A 26,416-nucleotide genomic window follows, 5' to 3' on the forward strand; every position below is an offset into this window, starting at 1 on the left:
TCTCATGTATGTCAATGATATTACTACGGTTTCCAAACTGTTTCAGTGTATTTTATATGCGGACAACCCAACCTTATTTTATTCAGATGTGTTGCTGGTAGTTGAAAATGATTTTTATCAAAATTAAAAGGTGGTTCGATGTCCATGATTTTAACAGACACACCTCACAATTTACAACTAAAATGCTCTCATGGATAAATATAATACACCTTAAGTTGACATGTCAAACAAGATGCCCACCTTAGTGACCGTGTGAGCAGCTTTGATTGCTCCAAAGCCACTTTTTAACTTCAATTGTGAATGAAGAGTAATCTGTTAGACTTTTCAAGTTTGTTGTGAGGTCGTTCCATTCCTTTATGGCTTTATATGAAAAGGCTGATTGTGCAAAATGTTTTACATCTGGGTACGCTACACTGCCCCCTGGTGGAGGCTCGTGCGTTTCTAGTTGTCACAGCAGATGTAAACTGAAAATTCACTATTCCTTCTAGTATCGACTGATCTCTCTTTCTGAGAGAGCACAGCCTCTAGGTTTAATGTCCGCAATTGAATATCTAAGTTGCTCAGACACTGTTTATGCAAGTTTAAATTGGGTAATGTTGTTTGTTTTTATTGGGGAAAGAGGTTAATGTCTCTTCTATTCATGATAGCATTTAAGCTCGCGAGCACTATCTTGCCTCTCCAGTAAATGAGCAGCCAGTACGTGTCCATGCACTAAATTAGTCCGATTTCTCAAATAGTTTGACTCTAAATAAGCATTCTACAACTTATGGAAACACCTTAATCGATCGTGTTCGGTTTTTTTAAAAGTCGGGCTAACACTCTTGAATTCTGTGATTGAAAACAAGATCTCTCGACCACAGGTGGGGACCCTTCGTATCGCGTTCGTTCGGACTCCTGAACGAAATAGGAATGAAGTGAAAAAGAACGAAGCAGATATATCAAAAGCAAAAAATAAATAAAGCTCACACAGACCCCTTCACAGTGTATTTGTGCGCTCCAAACTGATTAGCAATAACTCTGTATTTGGCAAGATATTCCAGAATATTAGCAACCATCATCTGGAACACTATTGGCCGTGGCACGAAGAGTCTTTTGCTTCGGATTTAAAACTGCTTCCACCAATCCACAGTGCCTTATGAATGAACTCTGAGCCATTCGAAATTATTCTCCATCCAAATATTCCTTCGAAAGAACTCTTGGTCTTTCGTTGCTTCGAATCTTCGGTAGTCGCAACATGTTCGTAGCGCAATATAATATAATTTATTGATGTGGTCTGCTATTTCACATCAGCATAACCATTCAAGACGTAATATTTCTAATAAGTGCCAATATAACATTATCAGGTACTACAGAGCTAGGCTGTTGACTTATGTGGAGCTGCAGATGCCTGATGTGACGTCATAGGTCAACCGGAAAACAATATATTTGTTGCGCCCCCCAGTGTACGGGAGGCAATAAATGCATTAGAGAGAGTGCATGAACACTTTGATTTCACATCTGGGTGTGATAATACAAAAAAAAAAAGAACTATTTGAGAAATCAGACTAATGTAGTGCATGGAAACGTAGTGACTGTCACCCATACTTGCCAACCCTCCCGGATTTTCCGGGAGACTCCCGGAATTCAGCGCCTCTCCCGGGACAAATTTTCTCCCGAAAATCTCCCGAAATTCAGGCGGAGCTGGAGGCCACGCCCCCTCCAGCTCCATGCGGACCTGAGTCCGCTTTCCCACAAGATAAACAGTGTGCCTGCCCAATCATGTTATAACTGTAGAATGATCGAGGGCGAGTTCTTGGTTTCTTATGTGGGTTTATTGTTAGGCAGTTTCATTAACGTCCTCCCAGCGCGGTAACAACACACAACAACAGCAGTCATGTTTTTGTCTACCGTAAAGCAGTTTGTCTGCCGTAAACAGCAATGTTGTGACACTCTTAAACAGGACAATACTGCCATCTATAACATCAATAACATATACGGCTTTTAGAGAGTGCAGTGCACAACTGCGCACACAAAAAGGAGACGAAGCAGAAAAACGAGGAAGATACATCCATGGCGATGCCGACGACGAGTAAGATGAAGAAATACGCTTTGTTGCACCTTTCCTGCCTGAGTCCAGCGATTAGTTGCAAATCTTGCTTTATTGATTGCTTGCACACAGCCAATCCAACACAAAACAAACTAGTCCCCGCCCGCACTCACGCTACAGCTCCCTCTCTTCTCTCGCCCACACACTCACTGACGTCACTCACCTCACATGCTCACCTATTAAAGGGCCACACACACACTTACGCTACTCTCATAACAGCTTGTAAGTTCCAAGCCGCAGCTGCGATTGGACCTGGATAGCCTCCGGGAAGAAGTAGTGGAGTACCAAGTGCTTGGCACTGAAGATCTTCCTCAGGAAGCAAAGATTGACTGGTTTTGGGCCATGCTAGGGATAGATGGAAGATTCCAGACTCTAATGCATTTGATGAAAGCACTTTTGTGCGTGCCACACATCAATGCATCATCAGAGAGGGTGTTCAGCATGGTTAGAAAAATAGTGACAGAGAATAGAACAAGGATCTACAATTCAACCCTTAACTCAACAATGAGTAGATGAGTGTTATGTGTGTGTATATGTGTAAATAAATGAACACTGAAATTAAAGTATTTCTTTTATTTATATATACATATATATATATAATAAAATAAATATATCTATATATATAGCTAGAATTCACTGAAAGTCAAGTATTTCTTATATATATATATATATATATATATATATATATATATATATATATATATATATGAAATACTTGACTTGGTGAATTCTAGCTGTAAATATACTCCTCCCCTCTTAACCACGCCCCCGCCCCAACCACGCCCCCCGCCCCACCCCCGACCACGCCTCCCCACCCCCCGAAATCGGAGGTCTCAAGGTTGGCAAGTATGCTGTCACCAGACTTGAGTTTATCAAAGTGTTATCAATAACGGTTTTACGATCATTTTAATTTAAAACGATAATACTAACCATGGGAAGTTTTACAGCAATTATTACCATTTATTGTTACATCCGTAGTTTCAAATGACATCTCAAGGGTTGGGGCCATGATTCATGTCAATCCACCTAGTGCGACAGCTGCACACAAGTATTTTAGCCAGGAACATCAACACGCCAACTGCTTCAGATTGCATGTGCTTCCATGGCTGTATGTTCTTGTCAACAAACGGGGTATTGTTTGGATGGAAAGTTTGTCACTTCAATCATTGATTTGTTGTTCAATATTCTCTCAGGCCCCGTAGTTACTAGCGATCAGTGTAGTTTGTGTCAAGTACCAGCAGAGTGGAAAAACAAGTTGATTCTATATTGAAGCTATTATCATATATATCTGATGTATGACAACAAAACACCGCAGATCCCTTCCCTATCAACAACAATGCAAATCATGCAGACTTTGCGGGAGCCAATAACGATTACTTTGGGACAAATCATGGTCCAGAACCTTATATTTTTTTATCCTGAATATAAGGAGGGTGAGCTACAAGTTTTAGAAGCTCCACGAAACATATCCAGCTTTAGTGAAACACTAAGCATCATGTAGCAGTATTGCTAAAGTCTCTCCTTGAGTCCAGTGCAGCATAAACTAGAGTTAGCTCTCGGTTGTCAATGCTAAAAATACTTTTTTAGCGCTTGTAATAACAACACTTCTAATATTTGGTTAATATTCAGGTCACGAGATGTAAATAGAGCGTTGTTTGCGGGTTTTGGACGGTTATTTCGAGGGATTTGTGGGCAAAATAGAGTGCCCCCATTGAGTCTATTTTTAGCTGGCTTTTTATTTATTTATTCATTTACTATTTAGAATGCAGAATAAAAGAAAAAACGAATGTGTACATGCATTACATATGGATTGTAAATGATAGACAGCACATCTCTTGTCTAAATTTTGAGTATTTCCAGATGACTGATAACATGGTAAGAGTGCAGAAGCGTTACTACTAGGGGTGTGGGAAAAAACTCGATTCGAATTCGAATCGCGATTCTCACCTTGTGCGATTCAGAATCGATTATCATTTTTAAAAAATCGATTTAAAAAAAAAAAAAAAAATTTTTTTTTTTTTTTTTTTAAATGAATCAATCCAACAAAACAATACACAGCAATACCATAACAATGCAATCCAATTCCAAAACCAAACCCGACCCACCAACACTCAGAACTGCAATAAACAGAGCAATTGAGAGGAGACACAAACACGACACAGAACAAACCAAAAGTAGTGCAACAAAAATGAACATTATCAACAACAGTATCAATATTAGTTACAATTTCAACATAGCAATGATTAAAAATCCCTCATTGACATTATCATTAGACACTTATATAAAAAAAAAAAGAACAATAGTGTCACAGTGGCTTACACTCGCATCACATCTCATAAGCTTGACAACACACTGTGTCCAATATTTTCACAAAGATAAAATAAGTCATATTTTTGGTTCATTTAATAGTTAAAACAAATATACATTATTGCAATCAGTTGATAAAACATTGTCCTTTACAATTATAAAAGCTTTTTACAAAAATCTACTACTCTGCTTGCATGTCAGCAGACTGGGGTAGATCCTGCTGAAATCCTATGTATTGAATGGATAGAGAATCGTTTTGAATCGGGAAAATATCGTTTTTGAATCGAGAATCGCGTTGAATCGAAAAAAAAAAAAAGATTTTGAATCGAATCGTGACCCCAAGAATCGATATCGAATCGAATCGTGGTACACCCAAAGATTCACAGCCCTAGTTACGACACTGACGTCAATCTACGGAAATAGCCGAAGGTTTTCGGAACGGAATATTCAAAATTTGTGGCATTTTGTTATGTTTAGGCAGTATTTTCACATACTTTGCTGATTGTAAATACAATTGGATTTGGTTTAATGGATACAATGAAACGCAATTAAGCATATAAAGTCAACTTGTTTTTCCTCTCTCCTGGTACTTTAAGGTGGTGAAAAAAACGTTGTCATGTTGACCAGTTCCTCCAACTAAGACCGTGTTTCTTCCGTGTTGGAAGACTGAGCGTGTGAGCTGCAGGCCCCCTCTCCTGTGTGTAAAGCGCAGGAGGGACGGACGCTCTCAGAGTAATCAGTGACACTTCCGCATCAATCACTTGTCCATTTGGTTAAGGTTATGGTTTAAAATTATTTCAAACATGCTTGAACATTTTACTCTAGTTTGATCAAATTTGGATGGATTTATTTCAAAGGAAAATGCCATGAAAGGGTTGAAATCCTTATTTGCACATGTGCGACAGGTATTTTTCCAAGTCGTATGGTCTATTTTTTGGCGCATTTGCAAGTAAATTTGTCGCATCGTACAGCCCTGCCTAATGGCTACAATTTGATTTACCAGATGATTCAGATTTGAGGCTAATGGATGACATCTGTAACGGTCCACAGTGTGTGACCGAGCATAATCACGACCGTTTATGCAACAGAACATAAATAAATAAATATAGCTTACAAAAATAGATCAACTTTTTTCAGGGACTGACTTTGTTTGCCCTAGGGCTGTCAAAAACTGCTATAATATATTATATAATTTTACTTCATTAACGCAGGCAAAGCCCTCTCTGTTATGACGCTGACAAAAGCATAGCAGACATTGAGGTTAGCCAGCTCACCCTATGGATTGATTTAAATTACAAATGATTTAAACATTTAAAAAATTATTTTCAAGACACAAGCCAACGTTCGGTGTCTCAGAATGTGATGACATCATTGCAGGTGCAGTCAAAAAGAGTCTTTATTGAAACAAAAGGGAATCTCACGACGAACAGCATGATACAAAAATTAATGTATGAAAAAAAAAAACAAGAAGGCAGGAAACACAGCTGGTGCCTCTTGGGAATTTTCTTAACAAACGTGCACAATGACTAAGTAAAAGCAGTAAGAAAGCGACAATAAGCATCGAGCAAAAGTCAGCGTCCAAACAATCCAGAATATCCCCGACACGGTGGTCCAAAACAGGGCGTAGCTTAGCAGAAAACACATGCTATGATCTGGCAATTAGGAAACGCTGCAGCTTAACTTCAATAGTGCTGATTACCAATTACACACATCTGCGCCAACAGTGCAATGCAAAGCTGTTGCCAACAGCCCAAATCAGGAAAAGATAAATTACAAAATAAGAGTCCGACAGAATTTTTTTTAAAACACCAAGCAATGCAAAACAAGACCTTAAGTCCTAAAGGTATTACAAATAATGGGGAATATATTTGAGCTTTATTTGAATTGTCATCTTACTTAAAACTATTAATAAACCTACAGTACGTTAAATATACAGTATACAAGTGTGTCCTGTCAGTACAATACAGTGAAAATGGGACTATTTCAGACATACTGTAGTTTCTAAATTGTGATTACCGTACATTTTGGACTATAAGCAGCTACTCTTTTCCTGCGCTTTGAATCCTGTGGCTTATAAAATGGTGCGAATAATTTACACTTTCATCTCTGTGCTTACCCAGACCATACTTGCCAACCCTCCCGAAATTCAGCGCCTCTCCCGAAAACCTCCCGGGACAAATTTTCTCCCGAAAATCTCCCGAAATTCAGGCGGAGCTGGAGGCCACGCCCCCTCCAGCTCCATGCGGACCTGAGTGACGTGTTGACAGCCTGTTTTCACGTCCGCTTTCCCACAATATAAACAGCGTGCCTGCCCAATCACATTATAACTGTAGAATGATCGAGGGCGAGTTCTTGGTTTCTTGTGTGGGTTTATTGTTAGGCAGTTTCATTAACGTCCTCCCAGCGCGACAACAACACACAACAACAGCAGTCACGTTTTCGTCTACCGTAAAGCAGTTCGTCTGCCGTAAACAGCAATGTTGTGACACTCTTAAACAGGACAATACTGCCATGCACTGTACATACATATGTGACAATAACATCTAGGGCTTTTAGAGAGTGCGGTGCACAACTACGCACACAACAAGGAGACGAAGCAGAATGCATCATCAGAGAGGGTGTTCAGCATGGTTTCAAAAATAGTAACAGAGAATAGAACAAGGATGGACAATTCAACCCTTAACTCAACAATGAGTAGATGAGTGTAATGTGTGTGTATATGTGTAAATAAATGAACACTGAAATTCAAGTATTTCTCTTATTTATTTATTATATATATATATATATATATATATATATATATATATATATATATATATATATATATATATATATATATATAATGCGATGAGGTGGCGACTTGTCCAGGGTGTACCCCGCCTTCCGCCCGATTGTAGCTGAGATAGGCTCCAGCGCCCCCCGCGACCCCAAAGGGAATAAGCGGTAGGAAATGGATGGATGGATATATATATATATATATATAGCTAGAATTCACTGAAAGTCAAGTATTTCTTATATATATATATATATATATATGAAATACTTAACTTGGTGAATTCTAGCTGTAAATATACTCCTCCCCTCTTAACCACGCCCCCAATCACCCCCCCCCCCCAACCACCTCCCGAAATCGGAGGTCTCAAGGTTGGCAAGTATGACCCAGACACACAACAACACTTCCTCATTCTCGGTTAATCCTTTTTCAGGCTTGGACGGTGTGTTTGTGATCGTGGGAAAAATTAACATTGAATCAAAACCACACGAACATAAGCAGGTCAATACAGTATGAATGGATATATTATGTGTGCAGTGATGCACCGGAAACAACGCTGCCGAAACCAGATGTAAACAAGACGCACGCCATTGTCTGGAGTGTTGTCAGCATGTCTGTGATGTGGGCTTAACTTTAATATAACCCAGATATACCCACAGACAGAGATCTACAAAATGTGCAAAAGACAGTGGTGGTTTTGAAAATAAAACAATATAAAATATATGTTAATATTACTTAATAACAACATATTTGTTTTTAAATTAATGTGTAATTTTTTGAGCCATTTTAAAGAAAATCATATCATAGCAGACTATGCAAATTATGCGATGACGTCATGGTGAGCACTCCCAGAGCAATGCCCCTAATGCCGCCCACACCACCACAGGTATCTTGGCAATCTATTGGTTATTGGAGACTGCATTCTAAATTATATGAGAAAAAAATAGATCCATCCATTCATTTTCTACCGCTTGTCCCAGTAATAATAATAACACATTGTGTTTTTAATGGGGTTGTCAAGTGATTAACTATTTTATTTCAGATTAATCACACTCTTGAATTGTGATTAATCATGATTAATCACAGGTTATTATTTGCCTGCAAAAATACAGTTTGCTTAAGAAAATATCCCGATATTTGGATACAAATGCAAATTTGTTGTCACAATGTCATACAGGAACATTTTTTAAATGTCTTACTGAACTGCAAGTCGTTGATTTGCTCAAAACTTGGTGACCGCAAGTACAGTAAGAATGAAGTGAACATTTTGAAAGTATTCGCAATAATATAGCAAAGTAGGTAAATATGTGTACTAACAGATGATGTAGTCAACACACATAAACAACTTAACATAGTGCACCATTCACTCTTCTTTAGGGTTGGAATTGTGGGTTAAATCATCAAATTGATTCCCGAGCACAGCCACCGCTGCTGCTCACTACTCCCCTCACTTCCCTGGGGGTTGGGACAAGGGGATGGGTCAAATGCAGAGGTTAATTTCACCACACCTAGTATGTGTGTGTGACTATCAATGGTACTTTAACTGTAAATTTAACTTTAGTTTAACCAGTTGTTTAAACAAACAAGCTTATTTACTTTTTCTTTTTCAATGCGACCCCTGCTCTTTGTGATTACTTAAAGATGTCTAATGGTCTCTAGTAAGCAAAATACATTCACATTACAGCCAGCAGTTGCAGCTTGATGCTCTTCTCTGTGCAGTACAGTTGGTCTATCCTTACTGTAATTGTTGTAATTATATAATCACTACTTTGGGTGGTAATCTGACGCCCTAATAAGAATGATTAGTGCAAAATTCTATTTATATCACTATGGCCTCTATTTTAACCTGTATTACATTAGATGTAGATGCCGTGGTGATGCCATAGTACAAACCCCGTTTCCATATGAGTTGGGAAATTGTGTTAGATGTAAATATAAACGGAATACAATGATTTTCAAATCCTTTTCAACCCATATTCAATTGAATGCACTACAAAGACAAGATATTTGATGCTCAAACTCATAAACTTCATTTTTTTTTTTTTGCAAATAATAATTAACTTAGAATTTCATGGCTGCAACACGTGCCAAAGTAGTTGGGAAAGGGCATGTTCACCACTGTGTTACATGGCCTTTCCTTTTAACAACACTCAGTAAACGTTTGGGAACTGAGGAGACACATTTTTTAAGCTTCTCAGGTAGAATTCTTTCCCATTCTTGCTTGATGTACAGCTTAAGTTGTTCAACAGTCCGGGGGTCCCCGTTGTGGTATTTTAGGCTTCATAATGCGCCACACATTTCAATGGGAGACAGGTCTGGACTACAGGCAGGCCAGTCTAGTACCCGCACTCTTTTACTATGAAGCCACGTTGATGTAACACGTAGCTTGGCATTGTCTTGCTGAAATAAGCAGGGGCGTCCATGGTAACGTTGCTTGGATTATAATAAGGCCATGCAGAATAAGGCATTAATAAGTACTTAATAATGACTAATTAAGAGCCAATATGTGAAAGGGACAAGCGGTAGAAAATGGATGAATGGATGGATGTTACTAATTTGCATGTTAATAAGCAACTAATTAATGGTGAATATGTTCCCCATACTAAAGTGTTACCGACTTAATTTAGAGTATTTGGACACGAGAGGAACATTTAAGGTTAGGGTTAGGGTTACTAATAAGCAATAATTCTGAAGTTATTGAGGGAGGACTCTTAGTTAATGGCTTACTGGTTGTATAATAAGGCTATGCAGAATAAGGCATTAATAAGTACTTAATAATGACTAATTAAGAGCAAATATGTGAAAAGGACAAGTGGTAGAAAATGGATGAATGGATGGATGTTACTAATTTGCATGTTAATAAGCAACTAATTAATGGTGAATATGTTCCCCATACTAAAGTGTTACCGACTTAATTTATAGTTATTTGGACACTAGGGGAACATATAAAGGTTAGGGATAGGGTTAGGGTTACTAATAAGCAATAATTCTTAGGTTATTGAGGGAGGACTCTTAGTTAATGGCTTACTGGTTGTATAATAAGGCTATGCAGAATAAGACTTAGACTTCCTTTTTATTGTCATTCAAATTTGAACTTTACAGTACAGATAAGAACGAAATTTCGTTACATAAGCTCATGGTAGTGCAGGATAAAAAAGCAATAAGGTGCATATATAAATAAATAAATATATATAAATAATATATAAATATATATATAAAAGAAATAAATATATATAAATAAATAAATAGATTAATGTACAGATAAATATACTGTACAGATAAATACATTGCACTTTTTGCATTACTAAGTACTTAATAATGACTAATTAAGAGCCAATATGTTACTAATTTGCAGGTTAATAAGCAACTAATTAATGGTGAATATGTTCCCCACACTAAAGTGTTACCGACTTAATTTAGGGTTATTTGGACACCAGGGGAACATATAAGGGTTAGGGTTAGGGTTACGAATAAGCAATAATTCTGAGGTTATTGAGGGAAGACTCTTAGTTAATATATATACTGGTTGTATAATAAGGCCATGCAGAATAAGGCATTAATAAGTACTTAATAATGACTAATTAAGAGCCAATATGTTACTAATGTGCATGCTAATAAGCAACTAATTAATGGTGAATATGTTCCCCATACTAAAGTGTTACCATAAAGTACATTCTATTTCTATCCTATCCTTTCAAACCTCCACACTATTGACAGAAATTCTTTAAAAAAATGTTAAGCAAAAATTGAATATGCAAATTTTAGGACGGATGGTTTTAACAAGTGCTAAATTGATGTTTGAATCTTACTTACTTTCTTTTTTGTTCTTTAAGTGTTGTTGTCACAACAATTAATTGCGGACACTTTCACACGTGTGCAATGAGTCGCCGTGTTCCTCTTTTGGTGACGGCTTTGTTTCGGTTGCTATTTAACTACAACACAGAAACAACATTTTGATTCCGTATTCACACAACAACAGAAGGAAGCTCATAAACGGATGAGTCATTTTCAAGTGGCACCATTGCAACGTGACTGCACTGTGCATTTAAACTAACCACCAAAACACAACGACGCTGTCTATCACCGTTAACAGGAAGCGGTGACGTCAACGTGCTTGTTGTTTATCTACGGCGGCATCTCAGACCTTAAAATAAACTTTCATCTCATCTCTTGCGAGGCACCTTCTTTGTTGGAGATGATTGACACTTAAGCACTGTTTTAGATTTTGGGTTAAGACTCTTTCCGAGCGGCCATGACGGTCAGGTTATTTTCTGAAAGTAGAACAGCTTTGTGTTCATCTGATCTGCAAGGTAACCGAGCAAAAACCACAACACGCGTGAGCGCGTACAAGATGCAACCTCGTCTTCCAAAGATGTGCATCTTATGAAAAGTTTTTCAGACAGGACTTGGAGTAGAGTACATTTAGATTATAACTCTTTCATAACATGTTTGCGTAACAGTTTTGTAAAAATGTGATTAAAAGGCAATCAAGACTTCGTTTTTTTTGTTGTTTGTTGAATTTGTGTATGCTATGTTCGTACTGCAGGTCAATTCCATTTTTTTGCCAATATCGGACCTGGATTAGATTTTTCATGTTAATGAACAGTGCAATTCCGTTTTTTTCATATCCATATCGTATGTCGGATAGAAATCAGACATGTATCCGCAGTCTAAGCGATCTGGTCAAACCCACAAGTCTTTGATTAGCAATAGATGTTATAGACCTGGGGTGCCCATTACGTCGATCATGAGCTACTGGTCGATTGCCAGCCAGGCATTAAAAAAATTTACCTAAAAATGAGTGATTATTAATCTTCACCAAGACGTCACTTTCGTACTTGATTGACATTCACGGCACCCGAGGGTCTCGTGAGATGACGCTGGCTGCTGCGAGCTCATTATTAACCCTTGTGTGGTGTTCGGGTCTGTGGGACCCGTTTTAATTTTTTATTAAAAGAAAAATGATACAATTAATTAATTTTTCAAACTGAGACTCACTGACTTTGGCTCATTTTCTGTGAAGAACATATATCAGAATACATATTTAATGACCACACACCATACACCCGCCCTACACATTTCTATTACATATAAGATGTCCGGGTCCGGGCTAATAGAAGTGTGGAAATTGATGTTCTGTGTACCACACACACACACACACACACACACACACACACACACACACACACACACACACACACACACACACACACACACACACACACACACACAGAGCAGGCCTAGACAGGAGGAGGACAGAGTGTAGGTACACAGAACATCAGAGGGTCAAATGTGCGAGAAAATGAGAGCAGACAGTGTTGACAAACAATGTTGCAACCTTGTGTGGGAACCGCAGGTGCAGAAACACAAAAGAAGAATCCCTAGTGGGATGCAGGAGCTGGCAGAGAAATGTTCCGTGCAACGTTCATATTGTTGTTACTCAGCCAGCGTTTGTGGGTCTGATGGACCCGTTGCATTTTGTGGCTTTTAATGCCTCACAATCAAACACTTTTATGTTAAAATACTGAACAGATGTTTACCTTATCCCAATAAACATCTGTTCAGTATTTTAACATTAAAGTGTTTGATTGTGAGGCATTAAAAGCCACAAAATGCAACGGGTCCATCAGACCCACAAACGCTGGCTGAGTAACAACAATATGAACATTACACAAGGGTTAAGAAAAAATGACCGACAGAATAGAACAGAATAGAGATTTGTGGTCATTATTACAGTGAACAGGCTCCAAGAACAACAAAATTGGAGCAGATCCCCTAAGGTGCATACAAAATAATATAGCAATATAAATAGTAAAAAATATTTAAAAAAAATAAGCTATATATCTATATATATATATATGTATATACCCACACACATGCATATATCCATATATATACACATATACATACATATACATACACACACACATATATATATATATATATATATACATATATATATATATATATATATATATATATATATATATATATATATATATATATATATATATATATATATACACATATATATACACATATATACACACATATACACTTTTACATATATATATATATATATATATATATATATATATATATATATATATATATATATACATACACATACATACACACACACAGGATGGCGAGAAACACTTTTTATTTCAACAGACTCTCGCGCCGTACCTGCCGTCAAAACTCTAAAGACCGACTGCACAGTTCCTTAACTTGACTCTCGCCAGATCCTTCTAGTTTGCTGAGCTCCACACAAGGATTTGGGATCGAGGGCAAGGCAAATTCCTTCAAGATAGCAAAAAATAATGAACCAATCAGGATCGCCGGGCTAGGAGTCGTGTGCTGACGTTGATTCTGCTATTGCAACTGTTTTGTCGAATCTATCGAATATTACTTCTTTAAATTAATGATTTAATTATTTTCGCTTTGTCGTTATCCAATATGTTGGCTGTTCTGTTTTGGCTTTCCCAGCGTCGCTCTCATCAGCGTCACTGGTTGATATCAATGTGAGTGGTTGAAGTAGCACGTCATTCAAGATAACCGACAAGTGGTTTATCCAATCAAATACAATTTTTTTTTTTACAAGGCCCCGCCTTCTGAAATACAGCTCCTATTGAGAAGTCCCAGATCCTTGTGTGGAGCTCAGCGAACTACAAGGATCTGGCGAGAGTCAGTTTAACAGTTCCTACCTTCACAATAAAAGCACTGCTTCATCCTAAGAGTCTCAGAAAGCTGGCGTGCACAAGCTTGCAAGCTACGGAAATTGTATTTCTTGAAAAGTGTATAAAACGAGTATGGAAGCTGGACAAATAAGATGCCAAAAACCAACCACTTGCATGTGACATTCGACAGAAAAGAGGACTTTTTTTCTCCTCCATTTGAAAACGCGGTGTTATCATCACTACTGTCTGATTCCAATCAATGCAAGTCATCAGAATCAGGTAATACACCAACTTATATTCTTGTCTTCATGAAAGAAAGGAATCTACATGTGTTAAACATGCTTGTATTATCATTAAACACATTTAAATTGTTAACAAAAACGTATCTTTCATAGATAAATAAATATAAATTATATATATGAATGAGGTAGATCCCCTCCACTTGGTCAATTGAAAAGTAGCTCGCCTGCAGAAAAAGTGTGGGCACCCCCGTTATAGACTATTCGACGGTCGTGAAAATAAATATTGGAGGCATGGGCAAAAGACCGGGGAAAAGAATGTTTTAGAATTCACGTCCATGTCCCACCACTCCAAGCCCAGACTGCTTGCACAAATTCTCCTCGGAGCAGAAGCAAATGCCCCACAAACAGCAAAAGCCAGAATTCTTGCTCTTTTCTTTTTTATCTCCTACATAAAAAAAAAATTGGTTAAGTAAATGTTGACTCTTGTTGCACTAAATCCCTAAAATAACCACAACTGTACCAGAACTAAGACCTTCAGTACATGAATTGAAGCCATTTTTACTTCCGTAAACACACTGCACTGCATGACGTCATGAAATGCAGTGCAGGAAATTATATCTGTGTGCCCAATTATATATAGTAGCAAAAAGAGTACCAATAAATATCGGTAAGAAATATTTGTAACAACGATTCGATTCGATATTTGTGGTTGCCGATACGATTCAGGGATGATAATAATTTTTTTTAAACGATACAAAACGATTCAGTGAGTTGAAATCAACTTTTTTGCAAAACAAATCAAACAGTGTGACTGTGAAATAAATAGTGGACACTGGACACTGCAGGTTAAGTTTCCGATATTCCTGTTATTTCTTGCAAGGGAATGTATAAATGAATTATGGATACAAACAAGCAAGTAAACAACATCTGTACTGTAAAGTTCAAATTTGAATGACAATAAAAAGGAAGTCTAAGTCTAGTCTAAGTCTAAGTCTAAGTTTAAGACATATTATATGGCGTTTTGTTTCGCAATATTATGCAAACGCAACTTTTCTTACCTTCTGGTACCTGCTGATCTGTATTTGGGATCTGCATAAATCCTGAAAAAATGCGCGCCTTGCCTTTGTAGTCCATGCCGACACCAAAGTCGACAAGCTTCTTTTTTTTTCTCTATCTTCTTGTTATGGGACATTCATCCTCCGCTGTTGCCATTTCTAATATAAAGTAGTGTAAAGTTCTTACTTATATCTGTCAGTAAACTTGCCATGAAAGCGCTAAAACATACCGGTGTAGTGAGTTTACATTATTCACTCAAGGAACTTTAGTTATTAGAGAGTTCCGTTCGGATGTTTTTTCACGGGACACATTCCGACCTTGTTGTTGTTTCCGGATGACGAGATGCTGCTCCGTTGTTGATTTAAGTAAAGTCTGAATGTCATTAAAACAGTTAGCTCCATCTTTTGACACTTCTTCCAATCCCGTCCTTGCACGCTACACCGCTACAACAAAGATGACGGGGAGAAGACGCTGCCGAAGGCAAGCCACGTAAATAAGACCGCCCACAAAACGGCGCATCCAGAAGCGACTGTCAGAAAGCGGCTTGAAGATCATACTTGCCAACCTTGAGACCTCCGATTTCGGGAGGTGGGTGGGTGGGAGGGGGGCGTGGTTGGGGGCGTGGTTAAGAGGGTAGGAGTATATTGACAGCTAGAATTCACCAAGTCAAGTATTTCATACATATATATATATATATATATATATATATATATATATATGTATATATATAGATTTATGCATGCAAGTTTGAAGTATCAATTATCTAAACACAGTTTTGTTTGCATATTTTCAGGATATATATATCCAGTTTATCATTATACCGTTTATCATTACATCCCTAATCATCTGTTTATTTTTCTTAAAAAAATATGCAAACAAAACTGTGTTTAGATAATTGATACTTCAAACTTGCATGAATAAATCTTAAGGAATATAACATAACTTGGCTTCTGAGAGCTTCAAAATGTAATGAATAAAATGCTAAAGTTCTTGATAAACAAGCAATTATTTTAATAATTAAATATGGTCATTTTAAATTAATTATTATGATAATTTAAAATGAATTATTTTAAATATGTTTATTTTAATTCTATGGCTGGATGTAATAAGGAGTCAGAAAAAATACAAATAAAAATACAATTAATTTTGATGTTTTTAGCAAAATATAGTAAAAATGTATTTAGTTTTTTTGTTTTTTTTTAATTAATAAATATATTTATTTTTAGGTAAGATAAACATAATAATACAATCTGTCTCTAGTATGGATGATTTAGTTCTTGTCACCCTGTTGTCCTCCCGTTGTGAAAAAAGGCTGTCCTCACTCAGGTCCGCATGGAGCTGGAGGCCACCTCCAGCTCCGGCTGAAAATCGGGAGATTTTCGGGAGAATATTTGTCCCGGGAGGTTTTCGGGAGAGGCGCTGAATTTCGGGAGTCTCCCGGAAAATTCGGGAGGGTTGGCAAGTATGTTGAAGATGGTCTGTAAAACATAATCTATGCAACATAGTGTGTTTTCAATTTAGAAAAATAATAATAATAATATGACTCTTTTAATGCGCGCTAAAATCCGGTGCGCCTTATATATGGAAAAAGATCGAAAATTCATTAGTAATGCGCCTTATAATCCAGTGCGCCCTATGGTCCGGAAAATATGGTACTTAACAAGCGGTAACAAACTCAAGGAGATAAAAACACATGTTTATACATTGAACACACAGACACCCAAACTCTCGCGGGACTCCAATAACTAGTCTGACACTCGCGCACACGTCACACACAACAGCACCACCTTTTAAAAGGCACAAAAACACACATGTCACAGATATTACACTATTGTCTTGTGGCGTTTGCATTTTTTATGACCTTTCTCAACCACCGTAGATACCCGCCACTTTTGTTTTGAGGACTCCACAGACGGGAAAATAGACTTATCGTTTAAAATCTTTATTAGTACGAAGTGCTAAACATCATATATAGCCTGCCGTCCTTAAATCCAATGTTTTCCTTTTTTTAGTATCGATTGATTCCTTTTGTAAAAAATCTTGGATTGATACCCATTTCTTATAGAAAAACGGGTGATTGCGCACTTTACTTTCAGTTTATGTGACACCACACCAGTTCGAAAACATTTTGCATGTTCGATGTGCACTATTCAATAGTCCAGTTACTCAGACAGTAATGTATTTATACCAGTTTAGATTGGGGTATGTCGTTTCTTAATGGGGAAAGACGTTAATGTCTCCGTTAGCATGTTAGCAATTTAAACTAGCTAGCGCTAGCTGGTTTCTACGGTAAATGAGCAGTGTCAACAGTCCGTGAATTTATCAAAGTGTGGTTATCAATCACGGTTTTAAGATCATTTTAATTCAAAACAGTTTTACCGCAGTTTATCATTATACCGTTTATCATTACATCCCTAATCATCTGTTTATTTTTCTTAAAAAAAATATGCCATGAATTCAACTGATTGTCGACTATGGGCAAAATCTCTCGAATCAGATTTGACTATGAACATCCTCAGTCGAAGACAGCCCTACTTTTTGGTGTGTTTATTTCCCATTTCGCAGTGTCCGTACTACTTCGACAGATTGTGACGGCTTGGGAGAAATCTTTATCTTAATAGCTTTAAATGGTTCAATGACAGCTTTACATTTACTTCCGGTATCACTGTACATACTTATGTACCGTTACACCCCTAATCATGACTGTTAGGTCCGTCCGTCTATACTTAGACTTTGCTACCTAGTCACAGAGCCATGCGAAACACCAGCCAGTGGCTTATAGGTCATTTACCCTTGGAGATGATGAATATTCGCCCTGAAGTTAGCACTAAAAACTTGAATAAGAGCAGAAAAAAGACAAAACCCACAAAGAGACAACAAACTCAACATAGCAAACTGTACACAGCAAATTCAATCTTATTATGCAAAAGAAATACTGTGAACTCAGGCGTATGCATGGACAGTTTTGATAACAGCAGAGTAAAGTTTCTGCCAAAACTCTAAGCTGAAAGGAAGTTCTTCCCTCCCCCTTTCTTCCCCAACCCCTCCTCGCTGGGATGGGCGTGCTGAGGGAATCTCACAACATGCACATTGATGTTCAACAGCAAGCAGTTTTGCCCACATCCGTTCAAAGCATAAACTTTTGTAGCCTGCGGCAGGTAGCAACAATGAAAACGAGAAGTGGATCCAGAATGCAATTGTGTAAAGACCCTAACAGTGAAGACTGAGTGCAACGGGGTGGTATTGCAGGGTAAAAGCGCATCCATGTACTAGAACACCTGTTTTCATTCGGGTCATCGGTAAGCTACATCCTAACTATTGAGGGCCTGGCTTACATATAGACAACCATTCACACTATGGACAATTTACAGTCTCCGATTAACCGAACATGCATTTTCTTGGGAAGAAGTCTAGTACGGTACCTTGAGTGTCTGAAGAAAACCTACACAGAACATGCACACTTCACACAAAAAAATTCCAATGGACATTCCACCCTGGATCTGCAAATGTTGGTATTGGATCTCAGGGGCGTCACTGGGTTTTACGAACAGGGAGGGCTTATTATTAAGGATTCACAAGATACACTTCCAGGATCTTTTCGCTCACAACTTTTTGGCACTGTATTAGAATTGCACAACAAACATTGAAGAAATCTAAATGGTTGAAACTGGAACTGGAAGAAAGCCTTACTCATGAGATGGCCCAAACACATAAGGACAGTGTTGTTGCCTGGAAAAGCTATCAGGCAACTTGCAAACAGGGAAACTTGCAAAGCACTACAAAGTTGACCTGAAAACAGAGCAGGTTCAGGTGGAAAGAAACTTTTTCAGATTTTTAGTAATGTGGTCGTTGGTAGAACGGACTGGATTGAATATTAAGCGCCGACAAAGGGTTTCCGCCAATGTTCCCTCAAATTTCGGAGCAAACACAAAAACTCCCTGAGCATTCAGTAGAGCACATGTGAGCAACATGAGACGACAAGTTAAACGTCTTATTATTATAATCAAATGACAGCAGTCATTTCCATTAGATTATTTCCTAACACAAGTGATTTGGCCCACTCACAATGAAAATAACACAATAAAAGTGTTTTCCATGAGCTGTGTACTAGTATTGTATTTTTGGTTGGGGTTCTTACATTGTCGATAAGCTTCTAGGTCGGTAAGCAAAACCAGAATTATTCCGTACATTAGGCGCACCGAGTTAGTTATAAGGCGCACTGTTGAGTTTTGAGGGAAAAAAAGGATTTTAAGTGCGCCTTATAGTCTGAAAAATACATAATTTAATTGTACTGTAACATTTTGGCGACTGAGCTGCCAGATTTTTGGTTTTTTTACTTTAAAATGAACATTTTTTTTTACATGGGAGACAAGGCCATTATTTATATATATCATGAATTGATTTACGTGGACCCCGACTTAAACAAGTTGAAAAACTTATTCGGGTGTTACCATTTAGTGGTCAATTGTATGGAATATGTACTGTACTGTGCAATCTACTTATAAAAGTTTCAATCAATCAATCCCAAAACTTGTAACACGGACAAAATAAATAGACACGAAGATCAGAAGTCCACTGTAATGGACATAGGTTCTTAGGAATACATAAAAACAAAAATAGTGAAAAGTCCGCCCCCCGGTCTGTAAATGTGACCGCCAAAACATCTTAGTTAAATATCCCTGCTCTCAAGTTACTACGCTTACTTGAGTACAATTTTGGCAACTTTAATCTAACACCAGAGGTGGGTAGTAACGCGCTACATTTACTCCGTTACATCTACTTGAGTAACTTTTGGGATAAATTGTACTTCTAAGAGTAGTTTTAATGCAACATACTTTTACTTTTACTTAAGTATATTTATAGAGAAGGAACGCTACTTTTACTCCGCTACTTTTATCTACATTCAGCTCGCTACTCGCTACTAATTTTTATCGATCTGTTAATGCACGCTTTGTTTGTTTTGGTCTGTCAGACAGACCTTCAAAGTGCCTGCCTTACTGGTGACGTTTCACTTCGTTCCACCAATCAGATGCAGTCACTGGTGACGTTGGACCAATCAAACAGAGACAGGTGGTCACATGACCTGACTTAAACAAGTTGAAAAACTTATTGGGGTGTTACCATTTAGTGGTCAATTGTACGGAATGTGTACTGTACTGTGCAATCTAATAATAAAAGTTCCAATCAATCAATCAAAAGTGTGAAGGAAAAAATATACTTATTTTATTTCAACCGTACATCTCGTCAAAAGCCTCAAGACTGACCGCACATGAAGACGTTCCTGTCTTCACAATAAAAGTGCCGCTCCATCGCGCCTGCGCTTTCAAAACAAGAGTCTCCGAAAGCCAGCGCAAACAAGCTAGCAAGCTACGGAGTTTGACGCCAATATATTTCTTGTAAAGTGTATAAAAACGAATATGGAAGCTGGACAAATAGGATGCCAAAAACCCACCACTTTCATGTGGTATTAGACAGAAAGGAGGAACTTTTCTTCTCCTCCATTTGAAAACGTGGACATTATCACTACTGTCTGATTACAATCAATGCAAGTCATCAGAATCAGGTAATACACCAACTTATATTCTAGTCTTCATTAAAGAAAGGAATCTATATGTTAAACATGCATGTATATTCATTAAAACACCTTTAACATGTAAACAAAAACAGCAAAATAAATACATATAAATGATATACTGTATATATCAATGTATATGTATATATATATATATATATATATATATATATATATATATGTGTATGTTACTCATCAGTTACTCAGTACTTGAGTAGTTTTTTCACAACATACTTTTTACTTTTACTCAAGTAAATATTTGGGTGACTACTCCTTACTTTTACTTGAGTAATAAATCTCTAAAGTAACAGTACTCTTACTTGAGTACAATTTCTGGCTACTCTACCCACCTCTGTCTAACACTCTATCTCAGGGGTGTCAAATTAATTTTAGATCGGGGGCCACATGGGGAAAAATCTACTCCCAAGTGGGCCGGAGTGGTAAAATCACGGCACGATAACTTAAAAATTAAGACAACTTCAGATTGTTTTCTTTGTTTAAAAATACATTCTGAAATTGTGCAAATCATAATGTTGTTGGATTTTTTTTTTTACAACTACCTGTTGCGGTTAATAGTATATATACTTTATTTGTCGTTATTTATATTTTCTGGATAAATTATGTGATAATGTTCATCAGTCAACTCTTTGGTGTTAATTGTCAATCTATCAAGATAAAAAAAATTGTATCAAAATCAAGTAACAGTATGTTATTTATGTCGTTTGATCATTTTCCTCGACTGATGTACTAACATCATGTGGTTTATTTTGTACATATGTAGCATCATCTACAAAGATACAAATAATTGCTATTGCGACATCTAGTGGACACATTTAGAACAGCTGTTTTTTTCATAAAAAAATGTCAGGTTAATGTTTATACTTAGGAAACTCACCCCGCGGGCCTGATAAAAACTGTTTGCGGGCCTGATCCGCTCTATCTGATTGTACCCTCGCGATCAATCCCACCTCTACCATGCAGCCATATTTTAAACTTCAACTTTACCAGTGACAATTATCATGTTTTCTTTTAACTCAGGAATGTAAAACGTACGGCCTGCAGGCCGGATGAGGCCCACAAACAGGTTTTATCCGGCCCGCAAGATGAGTTTGCCAAGTATAAAAATAAGCTGAAATTTTTGAATGAAATAAACTGCTGTTTTAAATGTGTCCACTAGATGTCGCAATAGCAATTCTTTGTGTCCTCTGTTGCTAGGGGGGCGGAGCTATGTGCCCTATTAAGATAGAGGACTGGGGACACATTATCTGGGCGTACATAAAAATGGTGAAATAATTTGTATCCCCCTTCAACTTCAGGTGTGATTAATGAAATAAGCCCAAATTCACAAGTTTTGGTGTATATGATGCTGCATATGACCAGAATAAACCACATGATGTTAGTACATCAGTTGAGGAAAATAGGTAAATAATAATAATAAAAACAATAATTGATAATATTATTAATTCCATCTTCGGATAGATTAAAAATGAACACCAATGGGAGCATTTTAAAACTTGTCAGACTCAGATCCACCTGGTGAACATTATTACATAATTTATTCATAAAGTATAAATAACAACATAGGAAGATAAAACAGTATTAACTGGAACATGTAAGTATAAAAAAAATAAATCCAACAACATTGTCATTTGTACTATTTTAGAATGTATTTGTTCTATTTTTAAACAAAGAAAACAATCTGAAGTTGTCTTTATTTTTAAGTTATCATGCAATGATATTACCAGTCAGGCCCACTTGGGAATAGATTTTCCTTAATGTGGCCCCCGGGCTAAAATGAGTTTGACACCCCTGCTTTAACTCTTTTAATGTCATTTCAAAAAAGCCAATACCACCTCTGTAACACACTGAGGCAAAGGAAAACAAGACAGATGTTTGGTTTACAACAGCACCATCTTTTCCACACTGAAGACCAATTAAAGCCTGTTTGTTCTCGCCAGGCCATGTAATCAAGCACAAAAACACTGATCACCTTCCTGAACTCAAAACAATCCGACAGAAACTAAACCAAAGGCCTGAACAGATTTTATCCGGCCCGCGGGATGAGTTTGCTAAGTATAAAAATTAGCCAACATTTTTAAATGAGAGAAACTGCTGTTCTAAATGTGTCCACTAGATGTCGCAATAGCAATTCTTTGTATCTTTGTATATGATGCTACATATGTAAAAAAAACAAAAAAAAAACACATGATGTTAGTGCACCAGTCGAGGAAAATGAGCAAACTACATGAATAACATCCTGTAATTTGATTTTAATATTATTTTTCTATCATGATAGATTTAAAATTGAAAAATTAACACCAATGAGTTGACTGATGAACATTGTCACATAATTTATTCAGAAAGGATAAATAACGACAAGTAAAGATAGACTACTATTAACCGCAACATGTAAGTGTAAAAAACAACAACCCTAACAACATTATGATTTGTAAATTTTCAGAATGTGCTTGTTCTATTTTTAAACAAAGAAAGCAATCTGAAGTTGTCTTTATTTTTAAGTTATCGTGCTGTGACTTTACCCACTTGGGTGTAGATTTTTCTCCATGTGATCTAAAATGAGTTTGACACCCCTGAATTAAAGCCTATTTGTTCTTGACAGGCCATGTAATCAAGCACAGAAAAACTGATCACCTTCAAGAACTCAAAACAATCAGACAGAAACTAAACCAAAGGTGTTAAACGTGCGGCCCGTGGGCCAAATAAGGCCCGCGAACAGGTTTAAACCGGCCCGCGGGATGAGTTTGCCAAGTATAAAAATTAACCAACATTTTTAAATGAGAGAAACTGCTGTTCTAAATGTGTCCACTAGATGTCGCAATAGCAATTATTTGTATCTTTGTTGATGATGCTATGTATGTAAAAAAATAAAATAAACCACATGTTAGTGCACCGGTCGAGGAAAATGAGCAAACTACATGAATAACATCCTGTAATTTGATTTTAATATTATTTTTCTATTATGATACATTGACAATGAACACCAATGAGTTGACTGATGAACATTATCACATAATTTATTGAGAAAGTATAAATAACGACAAGTAAAGATACGATTAACCGCAACATGTAACTGTAAAAAAAAAAAAACCCAACAATATTATGATTTGTACATTTTCAGAATGTGCTTGTTCTATTTTTAAACAAAGAAAGCAATCTGAAGTTCTCTTTATTTTTAAGTTATCGTGCCGTGATTTCATCAGTCCGGATTTGTTTCTCCATGAATTAAAGCCTATTTGTTATTGACAGGCCATGCAATCAAGCACAGAAACACTGATCGCCTTCCTCAACTCAAAACAATCCGACAGAAAGTAAACAAAGAAATAGCCCATGACAGAAACAACATGTTGGCTTTCCGGTATTTTATTCGACTGGACATTCAGAAAATATAATATTAGGTCAATGTTTTGTAACTATGAGCTCATATGCCTGTGACTTTTAAACCACTGCGGTGTCACAAGAGTACACAATTCCGTCCTAGTCTGTAATATTTGTTTAGTCTACAACTTCCTGTACCGATGTGCCATATTGTGTACCGATGTTGCCATATTGTGTGTCAGCTGCCTGCGTCCACTACTACGAGATCACACTTACACACACGGCACAAACGGTGAGTAAAATATACAAAAAAACAACATAAAACACGCAGTTGACTCACCTCTTGTGTCCATTTTGGGTCAATTGCACGATGCACCCACGTCTTTATTGGTGTTACACGCAAAAGTCGAGCTTTAAAGCAGCGTGTCAGGCTTGTTTACAACTTTTTCAGCATGACTTGTGATTGGTGTGAGAAGAGTTTTGTCGACGCCCCGATGCTGCGTCACTAAACGGAGTAAAAAAAAATGGTTTGCTTCCCTCCATTTCCCAACTGGGAGGAAACCAAAACAGAGAGACTTTTAGAGAGGAAGTGCACACTTACTAACTCAGTGTTATTCAACCTTTTTTGAGCCAAGGCACCTTTTTTTCCATTGAAAAAATCCAGAGGCACACCTGACACCACCAGCAGAAATCATTAAAAATGAAACTCAGTATACTGAGTCTATAGACCAGGGGTCGGCAACCCAAAATGTTGAAAGAGCCATATTGGACCAAAAATACAAAAACAAATCTGTCTGGAGCCGCAAAAAATTAAAAGCCATATTACATACAGATAGTGTGTCATATGAGAAACTAAATGACCTCAAATGAGGCATAATGATGCAATATGTAAAGAGATGTCCGATAATATCGGCTATCGGCCGATAAATGCTTTAAAATGTAATATCGGAAATTATGGGTATCGTTTTTTTTATTATCGGTATCTTTTTTTTTTTTTAATCAACCTAAAAAACACAAGATACACTTACAATTAGTGCACCAACCCCAAAAAACTCCCTCCCCCATTTACACTCATTCACACAAAAGGGTTGTTTCTTTCTGTTATTAATATTCTGGATCCAACATTATATATCCATATATAACAATACAGTCGAGCAGGGATACAGTCCGTAAGCACACATGATTGTGCGTGCTGCTGGTCCACTAATAGTACTAACCTTTAACAGTTAATTTTACCCATTTTCATTAATTACTAGTTTCTATGTAACTGTTTTTAAATTGTTTTACTTTCTTTTTTTATTAAAGGAAAATGTTTTTAATTTATTTATCTTTTATTTTTTTTTATTTTTTTTTAAAGAACCTTATCTTCACCATACCTGGTTGTCCAAATTAAGCATAATGTGTTAAATCCACGACTGTATATATCGGTATCGGTTGATATCGGTATCGGTAATTAAAGAGTTGGACAATATCAGAATATCGGATATCGGCAAAAAGCCATTATCGGACATACCCTAAATATATACATATAGCTGGCCTAAATAGCATGTTAGCATCGATTAGCTTGCAGTCATGCAGTGACCAAATATGTCTGATTAGCACTCCACACAAGTCAATAACATCAACAAAACTCACCTTTGTGCATTCATGCACAACCTTAAAAGTTTGGTGGACAAAATGAGACGGAAAAAGAAGTGGCATAAACCACGTCCTAGAAAGTCGGAGAAAGTTATGCATGTAAACAAACTACGGTGAGTTCAAGGACCGCCAAAATTAGTAGGACAAAACGGCGCTTGCCAAATACTCGAATCAGTGAAGCATGTTTAATATAAACAGTGTGCTTTATAACAATTAGGGAGGTTTGTGTCATGTTTGTCCTCCTACAGAAACCATATTAAAACAAAAAATATATTTTCCCCCTCATCTTTTTCAATTTTTCATACATTTTTGAAAAAGCTCCAGAGAGCCACTAGGGCGGCGCTAAAGAGCCGCATGAGAGCCGCGGGTTGCCGACCCCTGCAGTAGACAATAAAAAGTTGTTGTCGCAATAGTTGGATTTGAATTTAAACTAGGGATGTCCAATAATGGCTTTTTGCCGATATCCGATATTCCGATATTGTCCAACTCTTTATTTACCGATACCGATATCAACCGATACCGATATATGCAGTCGTGGAATAGACTTAGACTTCGACAAACTTGAATTAGCTACGAGTGACAATATTATACTGTACAATATTACAGTATATACAGTATATGTGACAGCAGCGGCATAAAATAGAGAGTAGATCCGGCAGAAAATAGAAAATAGACATTAAAAACAAAGAGAAGTAGCTAACATGTCAGGTGTCAGGTAATAGGCAG

The 26,416-nt window shown here is 37.1% G+C and overlaps 1 protein-coding gene across 1 annotated transcript in view; it reads right to left on the minus strand.

Moving 5' to 3' along the window:
* The window catches only part of LOC133612624 (uncharacterized), a 247,069-nt gene extending 222,565 nt beyond the window's left edge, over positions 1 to 24,504 (minus strand). The window contains exon 1 of the mRNA XM_061970211.1: positions 24,393 to 24,504. The gene's annotated coding sequence lies outside the window, so the exon portion shown is untranslated. The remainder of the gene's footprint in view (positions 1 to 24,392) is intronic.
* Between the last annotated feature and the right edge of the window lie 1,912 nt (positions 24,505 to 26,416).

This window comes from Nerophis lumbriciformis, linkage group LG10 (assembly GCF_033978685.3).
Source record: "Nerophis lumbriciformis linkage group LG10, RoL_Nlum_v2.1, whole genome shotgun sequence".
NCBI lineage: Eukaryota > Metazoa > Chordata > Actinopteri > Syngnathiformes > Syngnathidae > Nerophis > Nerophis lumbriciformis.